Source organism: Ylistrum balloti, unplaced genomic scaffold (assembly GCF_031769215.1).
Source record: "Ylistrum balloti isolate Yb309-2 unplaced genomic scaffold, AGI_CSIRO_Ybal_v1 Utg369558, whole genome shotgun sequence".
In the NCBI taxonomy this organism is placed as follows: domain Eukaryota; kingdom Metazoa; phylum Mollusca; class Bivalvia; order Pectinida; family Pectinidae; genus Ylistrum; species Ylistrum balloti.
Genome location: NW_026781860.1, coordinates 29,279 through 39,390, shown reverse-complemented (window position 1 = coordinate 39,390; position 10,112 = coordinate 29,279).

Genomic DNA, 10,112 nt, shown 5'->3' with positions numbered 1-10,112 from the left:
AGCTTGCCTAAACCATGCATAATAAAGACATCACTTACGAATCCGATATATATCCAGCAATCACGATTGGATATGCATTTTTATTACATCGGAATTATTCAGACAAAAAGGTTCGAAAGCTTTTCGAAGTTAAAAGATAGCTGTTTTGGGAACATGACTTCTAGCTAGTTTTAGCACTGTTTTTTTTCATGGACAAATAGATTGTTAACTTGAAACATTGAAACTAATTGAATTAATAATTATTTGATTTTGTTTCATAAGACTGTGAAAAGTATATGAGTAAAAAACGAAAATCATTGAAAGATATAATGAAATATTTCAACCAAGGAAACAATGCAGTTTTAATTAACAATGAGCAGATGTGCAAATGTGCTTCCATATTTTATTATTATAACCGTCCAAATCAAAACATTACAAGTAAACGAGTCCATCTATACAATGCATTTAGCAATTCTTAATTCGGATGTGTTAATCCTCTAACTGTTACATATAAGTTCTGGTATGAGATAAATGCTTTTTCAGTGCCACTCGTTAGATATAATGAATTCCTAAAATGGCTCCTTGAGCAGGAAACAGCGACTGTTAAGCTTGCTCCGTTGTCTGTAACAATGCTTGTAGAAGACATGTCTAGAGCCATATCCTGCTGCTCTTATTTCAATATCGAATATCTTTCTGATGACAGCGAGATCACACCAAAGCTCGTTAATTTTAAATTATGGCGAAGTTTTATGGTCGCCATAGCGATCTCATTGAGAGCTATTCCATTTCTTTGTGTGAAATGCAGCTGGACGTGTTTGATGCTCGTTGGTTTATCTGTTGGTTCCGTTTTTGTTTGTCGATGAAGCAGAAGACACCTACTCTTCCGGAACACCTGGTCTTATTCTCCTTGTCATTTTTCAGGAGTCTCAGTGTAAGTCTTTTTTATTAATATTTTGCCCAAGGTTTTAGGAATTGGAGTTTTGGTTGCAATTTTGTTGTCATGTTGGTATTTTTGTTATTTCTGATGTCACACTTTCTGTCCTGACATGTTTAAGTAATGATTAACTGCTGTCAAAAAGCTTTTGTACAAAATGTAATGGTTACTGCTGTTGTTTTTAGTCATGAAGATGTAAAAAAGTCAAAATTGGGTTTTTCAGAGCCAAGATGAATATACTAAAAACACAATCAATACTTTTTTTCTAGTTCATAGCAACAAATAACAAGAAACGGCGCGCGTAGGTCACTGTGGTAATAGACTTTCAAGCACTCTTTAGAAAATAGCAAACCTATTTTTTTCTCACAAAATGACACACGGTCCTGCTTCTCAATATCTTAAACATAGTCTACCTAAACTATGTTGTCATCAATTTTGTTTCAAATCACATTACCTCACACTTCTTTTTGGTTATTACTGCGAGAAGTACTGTTATTTTGTCATCTAACGCGACATTTTGACAAATCTATATCGACTTCTTGAGAGATATTTATCACGACAAGCTGCAATGATCACGAATGTTGACCTAATCATACCTTGTTTAACTTGTCTGGTACGCCCATTTTTATGTCAATATTTTTTTATGTAAATTATGAGTAAAAGTGTGAAAGAGTGGCAGACAATAGAGCCATAATTATTCCATGCCACATTTTTTATATGAATATTAAGCTGGAATATTTTTCAAAGAGAAATCGCTATGACACTCTTGTTAATTTTTTTCTGGTTTGGTAGTTTGATGTGAAATCCTGATGACATGGGTGCGCCAAGGTTCAACATAAACGACATGTTTAGATCTGCTCCTCACAGCATTTCTTTATTCATTGATATGTTTGTTCGTCTTAGTCCAAAATCACAGAAACCCGTAAGTCTACTGACTACGCAATGCCTTGTATCAGCGTTGCTCAACAATGACAGAAGTCGGATGCAACTATAAATATTCTTTAATTGTCCATAACCTATGCCGAAACTTGTGAATGCAACTTGCTTGGAAAGTGCACGTATATACTACACTGTAGGTATATCAGACATATAAAGGTATCCTTGCTGAATGGTCTCTACAGTCCGTCGGACGGGACTATAAACGGAGGCCCGTGTGAGGACTTTTCATCTTTGCACGAGAAAGACCCATCTAAGTTTTTTCGAAGATGAATAGGTCTGATAATGCCAACCAGAGGTTTAATGAATAGGGTTAAGTTACATATCTTATAAAGTTACATATGGACATCAAAATCATGTAATAATTAATCACAATTTCGGAGCCCCTACCCAACACTTGTCCCCCTCAAACTAGAAAGGCTAGAGTCACCTGGTACAGTTGTGGGATACCACAACGTTGCACAATGCACGATGTGCGCACGATAGGAAAACCGAATTGTTGCACGCGCGGCCTAGCCGGTACATGTCCAGACCTCTCTCGTATATACCACTATACAGATAAATTTTGTCACCCGAAGCACACCACTCCCTGAGGTGTAAAACTATATACGAAAAGACAAATGAATGCAGGATCCAGTGTAATTTCGAAAACTATGGAATTGGAAAGTTCCTTTTATAATCACCGATCAATTGTAATATTCCTGTGATCGCTGTTTAATCATAACTGCACAGATTTTCAATATGTAATATCAGCCAACCATTTTCACAAAAGCGCACAAAATATGCGCACGATATTGCATTTTGCGTTTGTGCTCACTATGTATACACGGTGTGTGCACGAAGTTTCTGGGATGTGTTGTGCGATACAACAACTGCATCATGCGGCGATCACCAATTATGCCAATGACAGGATAAGGTATCAATAGTACCAAAAGCCGTCTTCTACAACTATTTTTCAATTTTCGGTCTTTCTGTGATAGACGGCTCCATTCCAAGAGGAAGATGCAGCCCCCTCTATCCCGGGAATCATGAACTTTCCGCAATTACCAAAATGTACAAGTTACGCTATCAACTTGTTTAGTTTGATTTAAGGATAAACACCGGGACGCGATATATTCTGTAAAGTTGTGGGCGGCGAAGAAGCAACCAAATTTCAGGCATGCGCATATCGCGCACTTGCTAAAAACCGAAGAAGAAAACATGGATGATCCCGCGACAAAACGAAAGAGGGGAAGGCCATTTATAACAGCGAAGAAACGTCTTTCGCAGGCGTTTCAGACAACGATTGAACACAACCTTATATACATATAATACAAGAGGCGCAATATCAACCACTTGCACGTAAACCCTCTTTTGTATGTTTCAATGTTTACTAATCTCACTCTCACCGTCGCGCTCAGTCATTTTCTGCTGCAGGTGGCCCTGCAACTGTTGTGACTGCGCATGTCCTTCGTGCCAAATCCCGCGATCGGTTTTGATTGACAGTTCATCAGCAGATTTTTAAATCGCGTAAATAATATTAATGAATATTCTCTTTTAAGCTTTTTTAATCGTTGTTTAATTCATTATCCGTTTGAGAGACCTTTCAGTTGGAATGTATACCCCTTTAATAAGAACAATATAGAAACATTTTATTCCACGCTTGAATTTCTGTGAGTGCGTGAAGCGCCACTTCCGTCAAAGTACGTTCTTGTCAGCCAATCGGAACACGCGAAATTGTTTAACCACACGTGGTAAAACACACATGTTTATACAAACGTTGGAACAGGTATTCAATGCCTTGAGAGTTGAGTAACACCAACTTAACAAATAAGGAAATACTGTACCAAGATTACTATGATGAAAAAGATTCCAGATACCGTTTAATAAGTTTGTGTCAAATCACATAACAGTCCAATGATATCAGCTTCAAAAAAATGTTCTACGTCTGAGAAATGTGATATGATGTTTGTTAATGCTAGCTCATTAGGTTCTTTGCAGAAAATAATATCTTGGATTTTTTATCGAGATTATTGGTTCCTTTCTGATCCTGATTTCAAGTCTCGATCTTGTGGTAATGAACTTAATGGAGTGCAATAATGGCCATGCTCCCAGCACTTCTCTGAAAAAACCGGACATATTCCATCACACGTAATAATATTTCTAAATAAAGAATTATCGATCGGTTTGTTGTGACACGTTATCAAATATAGGATAGAGTTTTTATAACACCAAATTTTTGTTTTAATCTTTTTAAATAAGAGAAAGATTAATTTCAACTAGATTAGGACCATGATCGGAAATATCCCTGTCAGTTTTGATTTCATCGGAAACAAAAACAGCCAAGCATGAACCCGCTCACGAGCACCGTGGGTCAAGTAACGAAGCACGTGTATCACCTATATTTAGAGATCTATGACGAGGTTCAACCACACGGTCGACGTTGATATCACCGACTATACTGACATCAGAATTTTCATCAAGTGAATGTTCTACAGTGCTTTCGTTCTATTCCCAAAATGGACTTACACAGTTCTCTGGTCTAGGTACAAAGAAGATATGAGGACTTATTAGGGAAAACATCGGTCCAAATTGCCTCACATGACGAAAATTCGAAGTCAAAATGACATTGGCAGAAATTAGATGTGCAATATAGTCACCGACACCTTTCTTCGTCAGAAATACTGTTGCTTAGATAGGATTCCGGGATACACATTACATGTGAATGAAACTCGTCTACAGTGTTTTCAAGGTGAGTACATTTGTACGTATGTATAGTATAGAAAACTCAATTTTCGGAAGATACTTCGGGTCTGATGTTTTCATTTGTGTCCATGCAAAGCAATGGTAAAAGTTGACTATAAGAATTAATTATACTGAAACAGCCGAGTATAACATAAAAGCCAAACGATATTTTAATATATATGTGTTATCCTAAAAGTAGACAGGATTTCAAATAGACTTTTAATTCAGCTAATACAATTTTTTTTATTAATCATGATTATTGAAGAAGAGCTTGCGTGGTTACGGTGTGTGTACATGTCAAAATTGCCGATCGCCAGTCTGGCAGCTACAATATTGTTATCAAAAATGGTCATGGTTGCGTGGCTGTCGGCGAAGCACATGCGCACGTGAATTACGTATACAAGTGTCCAACCGTACCGACGGGCTCGCGGTGACAGTAAAGGTCGCAGAAAGGTAAACAAATGGAACGAAGGAAATGCGATTTGATATGATACACGTTCATAGTGTGATCCGACAGCTGGGATTATTGAATGAAATAAGGACAAATTAAAGAAAAAAGGGGGAAGGAAAGAAGCCAAATAGTGCCGTATAATAGGAGCGTGTTGTAGTTTGTAACAGGAGGGGTGTACTTATGTGTGAACCCACTCCGCGTAGTGTTCACGTAAGTACATCCCTCCCGTTACATATAGATTGTATCAAATGGTGATGGATTGTATCAAAACGTAATGGATTGTATCAAATGGTGATGGATTGTATCAAAAGGTGATGTATTGTATCAAATGGTGATAGATTGTATCAAATGGTGATGTATTGTATCAAAAGGTGATGTATTGTATCAAATGGTGATAGATTGTATCAAAAGGTGATGTGTTGTATCAAATGGTGATAGATTGTATCAAATGGTGATGTATTGTATCAAATGGTGATGTATTGTATAATGATGATAGATTGTATGAAATAGTGATGTATTACATAAAATGGTGATGTATTGTATCAAAAGGTGATGTATTGTATCAAATGGTGATAGATTGTATCAAATGGTGATAGATTGTATCAAATGGTGATGTATTGTATCAAATGGTGATGTATTGTATAATGATGATAAATTGTATGAAATAGTGATGTATTACATAAAATGGTGATGTATTGTATCAAAAGGTGATGTATTGTATCAAATGGTGATAGATTGTATCAAATAGTGATGGATTTATATCTAATGGTGATGTATTGTATCAAATGGTGATGTATTGTATCAAATAGTGATGGATTGTATGAAATGGTGATGTATTGTATCAAATGGTGATGTATTGTATCAAAAGGTGATATATTGTATCAAATGGTGATAGATTGTATCAAATGGTGATGTATTGTATCAAATAGTGATGGATTGTATGAAATGGTGATGTATTGTATCAAATGATGATGTATTGGATCAAATTGCGATGGATTGGATATAAACCTACTTGGAAGTTCAATGATGTGAGATTTATGTGTATTTGTGAAAAAAAACCCCAAAAAATGTCTATACAAATTGAGCAACACAGGTCAATTTGGCCTGTTGTCACTTTGCAAACAAGTCTGAATTTCATTATGATAGACCAGATTGAGAGGGGGCGGGGGTGAGAGAATTGCGGCAGTAGACATCATAGATTTTCTATCTTATTACACCGGAGGCTATACGAATGATTCATCGTACATGGTCTTATATTGCATTTCAGTTAAATGGTATAGCTCATTACATTGTGTCATGTACAGCAGTCTAGAATGCTCCTTGACATTTTGTTCACGCTAAACTCGAATCGACATTTTTGAGTTGGTATGATGAGGCAAATAAAAATGAGATTGGACCTCCTGTAATCAAACTACACGAAGACGTTAGCTTTTTTTCCAGATGGGTCACTTCTCTAGTGAAAGATTGGTCGACGTGTTTGTATTGTAATGGAATGCGGAAACTTGCTCTTACGCTGTTTATTAGTCAAGTCGGTTTGTCGGTGCTAGCGAGCGGATCAATGTCGTTCCCAATCTCCAGGATTTCGTTGATTTTGAAAAAAAATATGTAGAAAATTATGTGTGAGGAATGAAGTTATTATACATACATACATGTATCATGTAACAGAGAATATATTAATTGTGTATCATAATGATGAGTGAATTAGTTCTAATCAAGTGTGAGATTCTGTTTTTCTTTCTTTTTATTATGTAATTCGTGTTCGAGGAAAAAAACAGAAAATTCTCAAATCAATTTCTCTCTTGGACGGGCGAATTTTCAATCGAACGGTAGATTCGCTAAATGTGTGACGTCAATCATATATGACGTCATATCTTTTTATGTATGCCAACACTATAGTCCAATTCATGGCCATTTTATTCACCAGACTTAACCCGATGAATCTTTCTATAGTAATATAACTATTTTAAGACCATGCTATCTGTGGTTCTATATTTCAGAATCCTTCCACACCAGGACATCACTACCCTGTTGTATTATCCGAGATAGCCAAAGGTTCTTGACTACAACTTATTACTATTTATTCATCATTCACAAAATGATATCGACAAACTGACTACAGAATTTTTTTCGAATATAATGATTCTAATTTACCCTACTGTAGCGCTTCGTCGTTTTTTTCAGCCCTCGATGTCGTTTTGTCCACTATTGTATTTCGGCATTTGGGGGTACAATTTATAGTGAACACCAAGCAGTCGTATGCAACTTATCACAGAGATAGGCTTGCTTGAACAATTAAATAGCAATATAAAATCAAAGTACTGAAAGTACTGACAGCTGAAGAAAGCCATATGAGCATTTGAGCAAGTTAAATTATGTGACCTTGGAATATGGAACAAGGTCATTTATTTTCGAACACTTCATCGCAGAAATATCGAGTCGAATATCATGATACTAAACCGATTAACCGAAAAATATATGTATGAGTCTTTTGAGTGATTCGACTTCTGTGAGATTAACGTAGCTATAGCCATGTAACTAAAGAAACCAAAGATACGTGTTAACACAATTTTGACCTCTGTGACTTTGAACATGGATCCAGTTAATTCTTTTATAAACTTTGTTTCGCTTCATACTAGGATGCTTTCAGATAAATATGATTACAAGTCTTTCATTAAAACAGAAGAAGTTGTTTGGTGAAAGTCAAATCTTTTCCACAGAATTTCTTTGGCTCTATTCAATTAAGTTACAAACCAAATATTTTGATTCTTGGCGTTTGGTGGTCAAAACGTACCTTAACTTTACCCTGTAATTTTTTTTCTTTATCCTCTAAAATAAATCTCGTGATTCTAGACTTTTCGTTTTATAGAAAGAAGTCATTTGGGCACATACATAAATTTCACTCCTGTGAATTTGAAATTGAGTCAAGGTCGTTATTTCGACAAGTGTGTCAGGCTTTATCACAGGAATCTGCAAGCCAAATATCATCATTCTTGGCATTAATAACAATAATAAAACAAGACTAGACTGTTTAATAATTTCCAAATGTGTATTCTTTACATTTCTGTTTCTTTAAAAAGGCTGTACAGTAACTAGCTATTTACAGCAGCACCGATAACAAAAATGTCATAATCAATTTCTATCGCCGTATTTGCCAAGCACTGATGCCATTCGTATCACGGGTGCAATTAAAATACATACAAATCTAGGTTGTAAATAAGCTCTGTTACGTCAGATAAATTCCTATGTTCTGGTCATTGTTGTTTGTGTTAAAAGCCCCAAATGTATATTCCAGCCTGTTTCCGCCATCTTTTTATTGTTTATCAATATCAGAGTCATCTAAATGCTTACATAGCTATGTTCATAATATGTTTCAAGCGTCAACAGTCCGGATTTAGCATTTTTTTTCTTGAAATCAGTACTTTAGGAGCAGAATTCCCGACGAAGATAATAATGAATTTGGCATGGCCTTATTAGTACAATTTCTTATGTTTTGTTTCGGTAAGATAATATTTATTTTAGCTGATGCAATTCAGTGCTCTTCAACGAACACCGCGTTCAATTTATCGGTAATTTTGGTCGATCTCGGAAAGTCAAATCCTCATTATTTGGTCATTTACATATAAATGAAACTAAAACTTCGTATATAAATCAATGAATTATATTCATATCAACATGAGATATTTCGCGCCTTTATTCGGTAGAGTTTGAAGACGATGCTCTTGGGGTCGATACACGATGCCAACTGCTCCCGATCTGTTCTGTAGCCGTCGGCGATGGAGGAATATAAAACGCGCATTAAATCAAGGAGTCTTAGTTATATTAACATGAGACTTGGTCCACAAATGTGTATAATGACCATATTACCAACATTTATTTTGATGTCCGGAGCGTTATTTGGTATTTTAGAAAATTGGCTCGTTGGCGTTTGTTGACGCTTTCAAATAGGCCGTTTCGGTGATTATTGATACAGTTGTACGAATATCGCAGCATTCCAACCACTTTTTGCACTTGGATGTCTTTACAATCGGAGAGAGATACTAAAATTACAGGGTGGTAGTATAATTGAAGTGTTACATGTCACAAAAATAAAAACTCCAAGAAATATATATCCTTCATCTTTTGCATTTTCAGTACTACTGCCTACACAGCTGTCTGTTGCAAAGTCACTCATAAATTTAACGTATGCAATGCTAATCTGAGCTGCTAAAACTGACATCAATTTCACATTAACATCACCTGTCGCCGTCTCGATGAAACGTTGTTGCGTAACGGTTTTCTTCGCCAGAATTTGATAATCGGATTTAATATGCCTTACAAACGCCTATCTTGGGTATAAGTCTTGGAACCTAAAACAAATGCATGGTTTTTTCATAGTTTTTACGAGTGTGTCGAGGTATGTTCACATACTGATAAAGTGCATGGTGTCACCGTATCGAAACCAGATAAACTCGTTTGTCCATTTGTCCTTAAAGGGATTCTTAAAAACTCTGCGAAGTATTTTTTCGTCGTTACCATGCTTTCTTTGATGCTAGATCACTTTGCATTGTTTGGGTTTGATGATCCAGCAAGCGAGAAGTTGTCGGCAATTTTTTTTCTGTGTATTGCTTAAATATTGATTCAAGTGACAAACGCCGATTGGTCAACCGATCAGGATTGTCGAACCATGCAATGTACTTTTGATTTTGACAGCGCTCGGTACAATTTCGTTGAAATCTTGAACATGCTACTGTTGATTTTTATTTTCTACGGTTTTATTGTTAAATATGTGCTGTAACAACGTACCGAGTACTTGAGTAAGAATGTTACACATTTGAACATGCTTGTCGACGACGAGCAGTGTAGTGTTCTGTTTAAACTTTTCATTTCGATGAATAACAGAATACTTTGAATGGTAGAAACCTGGAATAGTAAGGATGACGATAGATCTTTTATAATACGGATTCTCAGTGGAATTATTTTGCATAGTACACAGGTTACCATCTCTACCAAGAGTTGTCGTCCCTTACACTCACTGACACGTTTGATGTAGGCGGCGTAAGAGTTGGAACAGCATTATTGAATGCCACTTCAGAGCTGTCGAAAATAAGC